The following is a 10,570-nucleotide window of genomic DNA, read 5'->3' on the forward strand; positions in this document are numbered from 1 at the left end:
TAGCTACTGCCTACTGATGTCGCGTGTTAAGCAGGATTTATATTTGCGTGTCAGCTCTATGCCGTAGCCTACGTGGGAACTGCCCATTGGTTCGACATCCCATTGTTCCGACCATATTAAACTCATTGTTCCGAAGTCCATTCCGAAATCATCATGATGCCCTGTGGTTAAGGTCTGGGTAGGTTTAGGCACAAAAACCACTTGGTTAGGGTCAGGAAAAGATCATGGTGTGGGTTAAAATGAAAAAGAAAGTGACAAACACATAAGCCGTGAGCCTGCTCCGCCTCAAGCCAGTCGCGGCGCACCATACGCCCTCCGCGAGCCGTTCAGCACCGCGGACAGTCGGACTAATGGGATGTCGAACCAATGACATGGACCCGCCTACGCATGTGGCCTATGCTGTTCTGAGCAGTTACACCTCAAAAATATTAGTCTTTAGTTTCTGTGAGTTTAGTTTAGTTGATTCAAAACACACATTAAACACGGCTTAATAGAGACAATGTCAAACACAAGTACAAAAATCAGCTACACTATAACATTCAGTATTCAGAGCCAATTTATGTACTTTATCTGGACACATTTTCCCCACAAATACAACATGCTAATGATTTTAGCACAAGCCTGTGGCATTTTACATTGTATAAATTAGCCTAGCAGCTAGTGAACTTTTCGTCTACTCGTATGAAGCCAGGGACAACAGCAACATGTAACAAAGGTAACGTTACAAAACACGGCTCCATTAAAACTCACAAGGTTCACTGACAAAACAACTGCCTTATACTAAACACGTTTTCTTAACAAATACACCATGCTAACATTATTAGCACAAGCCTATGGCATTTTACATTGTGTAAATTAGCCTAGCAACAAGTGGAGATTTCCTCTGCTCATATGAAGCCAGGATAAATCACACACGACTTAAAACGATATTTTGTGGAGGCTTTATTGTCTTCACAATTTATTGTTCTTATCTGTGAAATTAAAGTAAATACAAGCTTTGTTTCCACTGAGGGAAATGGTTTCAGCTTACAGAGACAGACAGGAGGTCTGTGTCATCGCAACGTGTAGCTACATTTCTGGGAAGGTACATGTCAGGCTACAGCGTAAGCTCTTTGTTGAGGTAGAGCCTACGCTAGGTACAGCATCGATTTGACACATTGCTTGCATAACATGTTCATGTTCTAATGCTAAAAAAAAAGTTTACATTTCGGTCTGTTTTTTTTTTTAAGGTGAGTGTGTTTGCTGATCCTGTGAGTTTATCTATCTCCTTTAACTTTAGCTTATATTGTAGTTATGATATGTAGCGTGTGAGATAGAGTATGGTGAATGTGCTAGGAAAGGTAGTATCAGCCCTGTCTCTACCTGGAGCTCGCAAGAACGGAGCCTGGGTTTGTTGAAGGTGGCAGTGCTGTTTGGGCTGAGAAAACCATGTGTAAGTAAGGTAAAGGAGGTTATTGGGTTGGTGCGGGGAGCAGTGAGACCTGGCATTAGGGGAGTGTCTCTGGGATGCCAGAGATCACTGTCTAGCCTCCTGGAGGTGTCGTGGGACCAACTAGACGAAACACTAGTGAAAGGAGGTTCCCACCTGATGACCCCAAAGACATGCTAGTTATCACTGCTCACTGGTCTGTATAGTTAAGCCTTGCCATAATAGCTTATCATAGGGCTTAGGAGTTTATTCACTGAGTGTGGATCCTTTTCTAGAGCACAAACTTCTTGTGTTTATTTGAATTTGTATTGTTTATATCACTGAATGACTGAAAAATATATTTTGGAATTAGTGACAGAGCAAGATAGCTGACTGAAAGAGGCCAAGACAGAGAAATGCATTAAGTAGGAGTCTATTATTTCATACTAAAATCTCCCACTGAACATTTTTCTCGTAGCTTAGCCTGCTACATTTCTTTGGAGATAACTTCAATGTGGCGAAGCTTTATTTTGATGTAGAGTAACTGGTAGCTTAGCTCACTACATCTTCCAAGTAACATGCCCAACACTGACCACTTAGTGGGATACTAAGCGGGATTTATATACGCTTCCAGACCCTCCATAGCCGACTGAATTATGGCTTGGCAAAACACTTGTTAGGCTAAATAACAGGGAAGCTGGCAGCAACCACACGCTGCAGAGACGGAGTCAGTGTACGTGACACGCTGCGTCTATGCCCCATGTATTTCGGCTGTAAGGCAGCACAGGTAGGAAGGACCCAGATGCAGGAGATGCAGGACAGCAGGCTGTGGTTTCAGGAAATATACTTAACTGAAGAAGGTAGATGAGATGACCAGGCAGGCAAGCAAACAGGCAGAAACAATCAGCAGGGGAAAACCAAAAACTCACAAGAAACACCAACAGATGATCCCACAAAGAACAAAAGAACTGAGTAGGGAAAAAGTAGAGGACGCTAATTGGGGGAGTGAGAACAGGTGAGTGGACTGCAGGACTAGTGAGGGACAGGTGAAACTAATCAGGGCGGGGGCAGACAATCAAAAAGGCGGGAAAACAAACAAAGAAAACCAGACATGACACATTCAGAGTAAACCTACAAAATAAAACAGGAAACAGAATAAACATGAAAGAATACATGAAACAAGGAACAACACAAACAGAACGCTCCAAAAACAACACAGAAAAACCAGGATCATGACGAGGCATGTAGCTCACCTACACGCTTCATTGTAGTGACGGCCAGGAGAACTGCAGCTGTTGCTGACAGCCACTTCAGCTATGAAGTCCTGGGTCTTTATACCAATCAGAAAACAGCGTCCACCTCTGCTGATACTGCACACCAATAAGACGAAGCGCAAGGCTCAGGATGCCAAATCCAAACCCCTAGCCGAGACAGGGAGTCTTTCCTGCTAGGGAGGCGCCAGGCCGCAGAAGAATCTGTGCAGCAGTGAAAACCAAATCCTGGCTGGCCAGAAGGGGCACCAGAAGAAGTCTGTGGCCTTCCTGAAGCACTCTGAGAGGTGTTGGTAACATCAGAGGAAATGGCGCAGAGGCATAGAGAAGACCCCCTTGCCATGCATGAGCCAGGACATCCTAACCCAGAGGGCTGGTTTTCTCCATCACGGAGAACCAGATAGGACAGTGGGTCGAGGTCTCCGAGGCAAAGAGATCCACCTCCACCCTGTTGAACCAACCCGGTCTCTGTTTGAAGTTGTCAAAATACAGCGTACGGGCAGTGACATGCGGCGTCAGACACTGACAAAAAAGCCATCCTTGAATGTCGGCATGATACGCAGCCAGTTGCTGTTATAGTTTAATGGCACTCTGTGGTGTCGGGGGAAAGGCGGCAGGACAAGAACAGAAGTTAAGGCGACAAAAGTCCAAGTAGGGCGAGGTGGGTGGGTCCAACAAACATAGACCTTCACCTGGGAGAGCAGTGTTTGTGTCCCGTAAGGTTATAAGGCCAAACACACGGTGAGCCACGTGTTTTTGCGTGTGTGTTGTTGGAGAAAAAACCCCGGCAATTTGAAGTGTTCAACCAACGTAGCATGTTTAGACTGACTTCAGAAGGACTGAAAGGTTTGCTGCTGTTTTTACTCACTCTTTGTCATGTCTTTGCACTTTGTTCACAAGTGTCTTCAATAAAGACACTGTTTTTGTGCTGATCTCACTTGTGGACTTTTGTGTGACTTTTTTTGTGTTTTTGTTGTGCAGGTATCTCCTCTGCTGTCCTCTCTGTATTTATATTGAACAATAGCAATGATAATATGAACCTGTTACAAAAACAGTTAACATTTAATTCACATCATGTGGATAAGTGGAGTTATTGACACCATATGACTGATTTAAACGTTCATCACTGTGACGGCTTGTGTCTGCTTGTTTTGATGTATGCAGCTCTGTAGAGGGGAGAAGCTGGAACAGGTTGTGTGTGAAGGATCTGCATTGATGTTTAACATGCCAACTGTAGCCATATTTGCATGCTAGTGGCATTCAGCTCAAAGATGACAAAAATAAACAACAAAATATAACTTAAATATATAAAAAGACTGATGGATCCAGGCCATTACAAAAAAATGTAAAATAGGTATTTCAGTACTAAACCTTATTTAATATTTAACTGCACTTTGCTAGAAACTGTACAATTAGAGCTGCTTTCAAAGAGATACAGTCAGGTCCATAATTATTTGGACAATGATACAGTTGTCGTCATTTTGGCTCTGTACACCACCACAATGGGTTTTAAATGAAACAATGAATACCTGCTTAAAGTGCAGACTCTCAGCTTTCATTTAAGGCTTTTTTCAAAAATGTAGTATGAACCATGTAGGAATTACAACCATTTCTTCACACAGTCCCCCAACTTTAAGGGTTCATAAGTATTTGGACAAACTAACATAATCATCATTTAAACAGTCAGTTTTAATACTTGGTTGCAAATCCTTTACAGTCAATGACTGCCTGAAGTGTTGGACACATAGGCATCATCAGATGCTGGGTTTCTTCCCTGGTGATGCTCTGCCAGCCCTTTACTGCAGCCGTCTGCACTTCCTGCTTGTGTTTTGGGTGTTTTGCCCTCAGTTTTGGCTTCAGCAAGAGAAATGCATGCTCAGTTGGATTCAGGTCAGATGATATGACTTGGCCATTGCAGAACATTCCACTTCTTTGCCTTAAAAATGTCTTTGGTTGCTTTTGCAGTATGCTTCAGGTCATTGTCCATCTGCACTGTGAGCCATCGTCCATTGAGTTTTGAAGCATTTGGTTGAATCTGAGCAGATAATGGTGCCCCAAACATTTCAGAGAAGTTAGACTTGCAAGCACAAGCTTTCCAACTAGCTTTCCAGCAACAAGGAACTAAGTGAGTTAGCACCCAGCGTTTAACTCTGCAAGGACCCCGAGCGACCAGCTTCCTCAGATCAGAACCTTTGGAACAAAGGACCCAACAAAGACTGCAGCTGGAACCATCTTCCCAGCCTTCTTCTGCTGGCTAACAGCAGCACCACCAAGTGACTCTTTCTCCCATCCACTCAAGGATCGGTAATGTAACAACTGGGCATAGCTTATCACAGCTTTACAGGCTAAGCAAGACTGTTTGACTTGTTGTATGTGATTTGATGCTGTTTACTGAGTATTGTTGTGATTGTTTGCAGTTAGGTCATTGATTAGTTGGCTTCGCCAAAGCTAAGTGTTTAGTTTGCTAATACTGTTCACAAACAGATACTAAACAATCTCTGCACTAATCCAGACCGTTTGCAACACACGTCACATTGACATAGACTCATTAACAAACAGGCTTTCAACAGAGCTACACCCAAACAGGCATCTCAAAGTTCCCACTTCTTTTCTTTTGTCTTTGTCCTGACCACACGGTCAGACAAACACCTCCCCGATTCGGCCATTTTGGTAGTTCTGTTGTCAGCCATTTTGTTTTGTAGGCCAAACGGCTTCTTGATCACCACACCCGCCTTTGTCTCTCTCTCTCTCACTCACTCACTCACTCACACACACACACCAAGCTTGTATATAGTTAGTTAGAATTTGTGTGGTTTGCTTTGTTAGTTTGTGAATAAATATAATTCTTTGGAATTTTTTTCTGTTTAATGTTGCACACGAGTGAATGAATAGTCAACCTCTGCTGCGTCAAGAACTCCAAAATCCTTCAGGCGTTACTGTTAATTTTGGTTGTCATTAATTTAATTATTAATCAAACTCCAAATTAATATTTTAGCCAATTTTATGAGACTGATATCTTTAACTGGCTATCATTTTTCCCTTTACGGGAATGGTGCCCCACGATGTGATTTAGTGTTTAATAAGTCACATTATTTAACATGATTATTAATTATTATTATAGTTATTAATTATTTCCGATAACCAATTTACCCCAACATGACTGGTGCCTACGCGTGAAGCCCTAATTTATGTTCACAACATAATTGGTGCCTTCGTGTGAGACCCAGGAATGTTGACCACAACATATTTGGTGCCCCATGGTGAGGCCTAATATGGTGATCACAACACTGTTTAATTGATGATCATGTTAGTTTGTCCAAATACTTATGAGCCCTTAAAGTTGGGGGACTGTGTGAAGAAATGGTTGTAATTCCTACATGGTTCATACTACATTTTTGAAGAAAGCCTTAAATGAAAGCTGAGAGTCTGCACTTTAAGCAGGTATTCATTGTTTCATTTAAAACCCATTGTGGTGGTGTACAGAGCCAAAATGACGACAACTGTATCATTGTCCAAATAATTATGGACCTGACTGTATTAAAGATGTTAATATCATTTTTTGTGTTCCAGATTCAGTTGTTCAACAGAGGGAAGCTTCTTGGCTCCTTTATCTACAACACTGATGGATTTGCTTTGAATTTGAATTTGATTTGAATTTGTACTCTAAGCGTTTATACAGTTGTGGAGATAAGCCCTTACTTTGCCTGTTATGGTCACACAGAGGAGGCTCATCACTCACCACGTAGCAAGGTGCAGACAGGAGACCAAATGTCCATCTCAACTGAACTGAATGTAACTGTTTTTGAGTTTAAAAAATGAGAGGACAATATCTCGACTGATGTCCCTCTCTTTTACAGAAACATACAACAAAACAAACATTCACAAAATGATGTCACTCATATAAAAGATTTTAAATATCAAAAGACTGATGGAGCCAAAATACCCGGCATTAAAATGTGAATAAAAAGTTTTTGGGGGGGTGCAGCCTATTTTTTGCATGTTAGTTCAAAGCTAAGTAGTAGCCATCTATGTACAGGTGTTCTACACTCTTCACACCTTTGGTTTTCCAAAGCTTGAAACCACCATCAGCTCCTCCTGACTTAAAATTATCACTGCACACTAAAACTCCTTAATGTTAAACTAAAGAACACCAGCCTACAGGTGAGATGACCAGGCAGGCTGGCAAACAGTCAGAAACAATCAGCAGGGGAAAACAAAAAACTCACAAGAGACATGAACAGATGACCCAGAGCCCAGATGCTGTACACCAGATACGTAGATACATTGCCCGTAGGCTGGTTCCCATGTCAGAAGAGCCTGAGACACCCGCACCAGATCTGCTTCACAGAACACATATGACAGATTCCTACCAGGTGTGACGAATCAGTCAGCTGGTGTCACTAATTAGATGAGATCAACTCTGAGGAGCAGAAGCATGTGTACCAGATCACAGTGACCTGTCATACAAGTGCTAAACCACTCACAACATCCTCAGAGACTAATTACCTCCACCAAGGAGGTTATGTTTTCACCAGCGTTGGTATGTTTGTTTGTTTGTCTGCAAAATAACTCAAAAAGTTATAAATGGATTTTGATGAAATTTTCAGGAAAGGTGGATAATGGGACAAGGAACAGATGATACAATTTTGGTGGTGATCGGTTGAAGCAAAGTGGATAAAATCATAAATAAAGTCTATGGTCTGACAGCCTGGGGCCGTATTCCTAAAGATTCTTAGCGCAAATAGTTGCTCCTAGTGGCCAAATTCTAAGAAAATTCTTAGAATCATGAAGTTAAGAGTAGATCCTGGTAAAGATAAAAGATATTCCTAAATAATCTTAGCTCTTAAGAGAGCTCCTAAGGTGAGATCTGTTAAGAGCAGGGAGGAGGACTTTTAAGAGGCTTAGAAGTTTCTTAAGCAGAGGAGAAAATTATGTACATTAATTATGTATTTAAAATAACTTTGCCAGCAGTTGTAAGTAAGTGGTATATCACTCACCTGTGCGTGAAGATTCACGTTTGTGTGCTGCAATCTCCTCTTACGCTTTCGACTGCAACACATACCACCTCTTCTCGCGCTCCTCACTTGTGCGCACAACCAGCGGAAAGGAGGCATTTATCTGTTGTGCTATATTTGCCCATGCCTGCTTCTTGGCTTGTAGTGTGACAGTGGGGCTAAATCTACCTCTCAGAAACACTTTTATTCTCATTGACCAAGTGAGCCAGAAGCAAACACTGTTCCTCTGTCCAGTTGGGTTTCCTACTTCTTTTCTTCTCCATGGAAGATTTGAATGCCAACCAACACTGCTTCTTATAGGCCGGTTAGCAATCACAGAAACTGATGAAAGCTGAGCCATTTTACCCTCATTAATACCAAATGTATGAAGTGCAAAAAATACCAGCATGGTAAATGAATGTAAGCAAATAAATATAACTATCAGCATGTGAATACTGTGCAAGTGGGCCTGAGTTTTCACACATTTTATAGGATAATTTTAAAGTATAGCTTACTATTTATTTAACAGAGATTTTCTTTTTATGAAAAATATTATTTATAATTACAGTCTTCATAGAGAATAGATTCTATGATTAGATCTATTGATTTGACGGTCCATTCTATGCCCATTATCACCAAAAGTGTATTTTTATCTAGCTTTTAGGATCAACCAATCACACCTTTTGAAATGATGACTCATACAACAGGGTCAACCACACCTCCTCACTAAGATAAGAGTTTCTGTCCATTCCTTGCTCAGAGTTCTCTGAGAATGTTCTGGAATCACTCCTAAGCTAAGACTCCTTGCTAGGAATTTTTAGGCTAAGTTAGGAGCTCTCTGAGAGGATTCTCAGACTCTTTAGGAATATGGGCCCTGAGCAATTAAGACAGTGACAATAGCGCCATCTGGTGGCCGGACAGCATGTCTTGTTCTACTTGCTAAATATTGTTGTAATTCTAAAGTTGAAATTAATGTTCTGTGTTGGAAAAAAAGAAAGTGAAAAATACAAAAAAACCATATTATATTCTGTGTTGGTACAAAATAAAAACGAAATAAATACACCACAGTGTCTCCATGGTGAAGGCATATACACTGCCTGGCCAAAAAAAAAGTCGCCACCTGGATTTAACTAAGCAAATAGGTACGAGCCTCCTATTGGATAATTACTGCATGGGCGATTATCTTTCAGCTGGCAACAAGTTATTTAACCCCAACTGGTGCAATGAGTTGCTTCTCATTTCCTAAACAACCATGTCGAAAGACACATCCTGTGGTCGTGGAAAAGATGTTAGTCTGTTTGAGAAGGGTCAAATCATTGGCATGCATCAAGCAGAGAAAACATCTAAGGAGGTTGCAGAAACTACTAAAATTGAGTTAAGAACTGTCCAACGCATTATTAAAAACTGGAAGGATAGTGGGGACCCATCGTCTTCGAGGAAGAAATGTGGCCGGAAAAAAATCCTCAATGATCGTGATCGGCGATCACTTAAACGTTTGGTGAGATCAAATCGAAGAAAAACAACAGTAGAACTCAGGGCTATGTTTAATAGTGAAAGTAAGAGCATTTCCACACGCACAATGCGAAGGGAACTCAAGGGATTGGACTGAACAGCTGTGTAGCCTTAAGAAAACCACTAATCAGTGAGGCTAACCGGAAAAAAAGGCTTCAATTTGCTAGGGAGCATAAAGATTGGACTCTGGAGCAATGGAAGAAGGTCATGTGGTCTGATGAGTCCAGATTTACCCTGTTCCAGAGTGATGGGCGCATCAGGGTAAGAAGAGAGGCAGATGAAGTGATGCACCCATCATGCCTAGTGCCTACTGTACAAGCCTGTGGGGGCAGTGTTATGATCTGGGGTTGCTGCAGTTGGTCAGGTCTAGGTTCAGCAACAGTATGTGCTCAAAGAATGAGGTCAGCTGACTACCTGAATATACTGAATGACCAGGTTATTCCATCAATGGATTTTTTCCTCCCTGATGGCACGGGCATATTCCAAGATGACAATGCCAGGATTCATCGGGCTCAAATTGTGAAAGACTGGTTCAGGGAGCATGAGACATCATTTTCACACATGGATTGGCCACCACAGAGTCCAGACCCTAACCCCATTGAGAATCTTTGGGATGTGCTGGAGAAGGCTTTGCACAGCGGTCAGACTCTACCATCATCAATGCAAGATCTTGGTGAAAAATTAATGCAACACTGGATGGAAATAAATCTTGTGACATTGCAGAAGCTTATCGAAACAATGCCACAGCGAATGCGTGCCGTAATCAAAGCTAAAGGCGGTCCAACGAAATATTAGAGTGTATGACCTTTTTTTTTGGTGGTGACTTTTTTTTTGGCCAGGCAGTGTATAACCTAATAATGATAGTGATGCAGATAACCTAATTGTGATGCAGGCTGCAAAATCTGATGCAGAGGGGGAGGGAATATCACTTACTTGGTGGAGGTCTGCACTCTCTGAGTGCTTTTCTAGTTTTATGTGTGTATGTGAGGATGTTGTGAATAGTGCAGCATGTCAGCAGCACTGGTGATAGTCAAAGACTCAAATGTTTGCTGCTGTTTTTCCTCACTCTTTGTCATGTCTTTGCACTTTGAGCACCTTTTGTTGTTCACAGGTGTCTTCAATAAAGAGACTGTGTTTGTGCTGATCTCACTTGTGGACTTTTTTGTGTCTTTCTAGCCCAGTTAAATTGTTGTGCAGGTATCTCCTCTGCTGTCCTCTCTGTATTTATACTGAACAACAATGATAATATGAACCTGTTACAAAAACAGTTAACATTTAATTCACATCATGTGGATAAGTGGAGTTATTGACACCATATGACTGATTTAAACGTTCATCACTGTGACGGCTTGTGTCTGCTTGTTTTGATGTATGCAGCTCTGTAG

The 10,570-nt window shown here is 41.6% G+C and overlaps 1 protein-coding gene across 1 annotated transcript in view; it reads right to left on the reverse strand.

Annotated features, from left to right (window-relative positions):
- The window catches only part of LOC117252812 (interleukin-6 receptor subunit beta), a 37,742-nt gene extending 30,702 nt beyond the window's left edge, over positions 1 to 7,040 (reverse strand). The window contains exon 1 of the mRNA XM_033620013.2: positions 6,906 to 7,040. The gene's annotated coding sequence lies outside the window, so the exon portion shown is untranslated. The remainder of the gene's footprint in view (positions 1 to 6,905) is intronic.
- Positions 7,041 to 10,570: the final 3,530 nt, after the last annotated feature.

Source organism: Epinephelus lanceolatus, chromosome 9, assembly GCF_041903045.1.
Source record: "Epinephelus lanceolatus isolate andai-2023 chromosome 9, ASM4190304v1, whole genome shotgun sequence".
NCBI lineage: Eukaryota > Metazoa > Chordata > Actinopteri > Perciformes > Serranidae > Epinephelus > Epinephelus lanceolatus.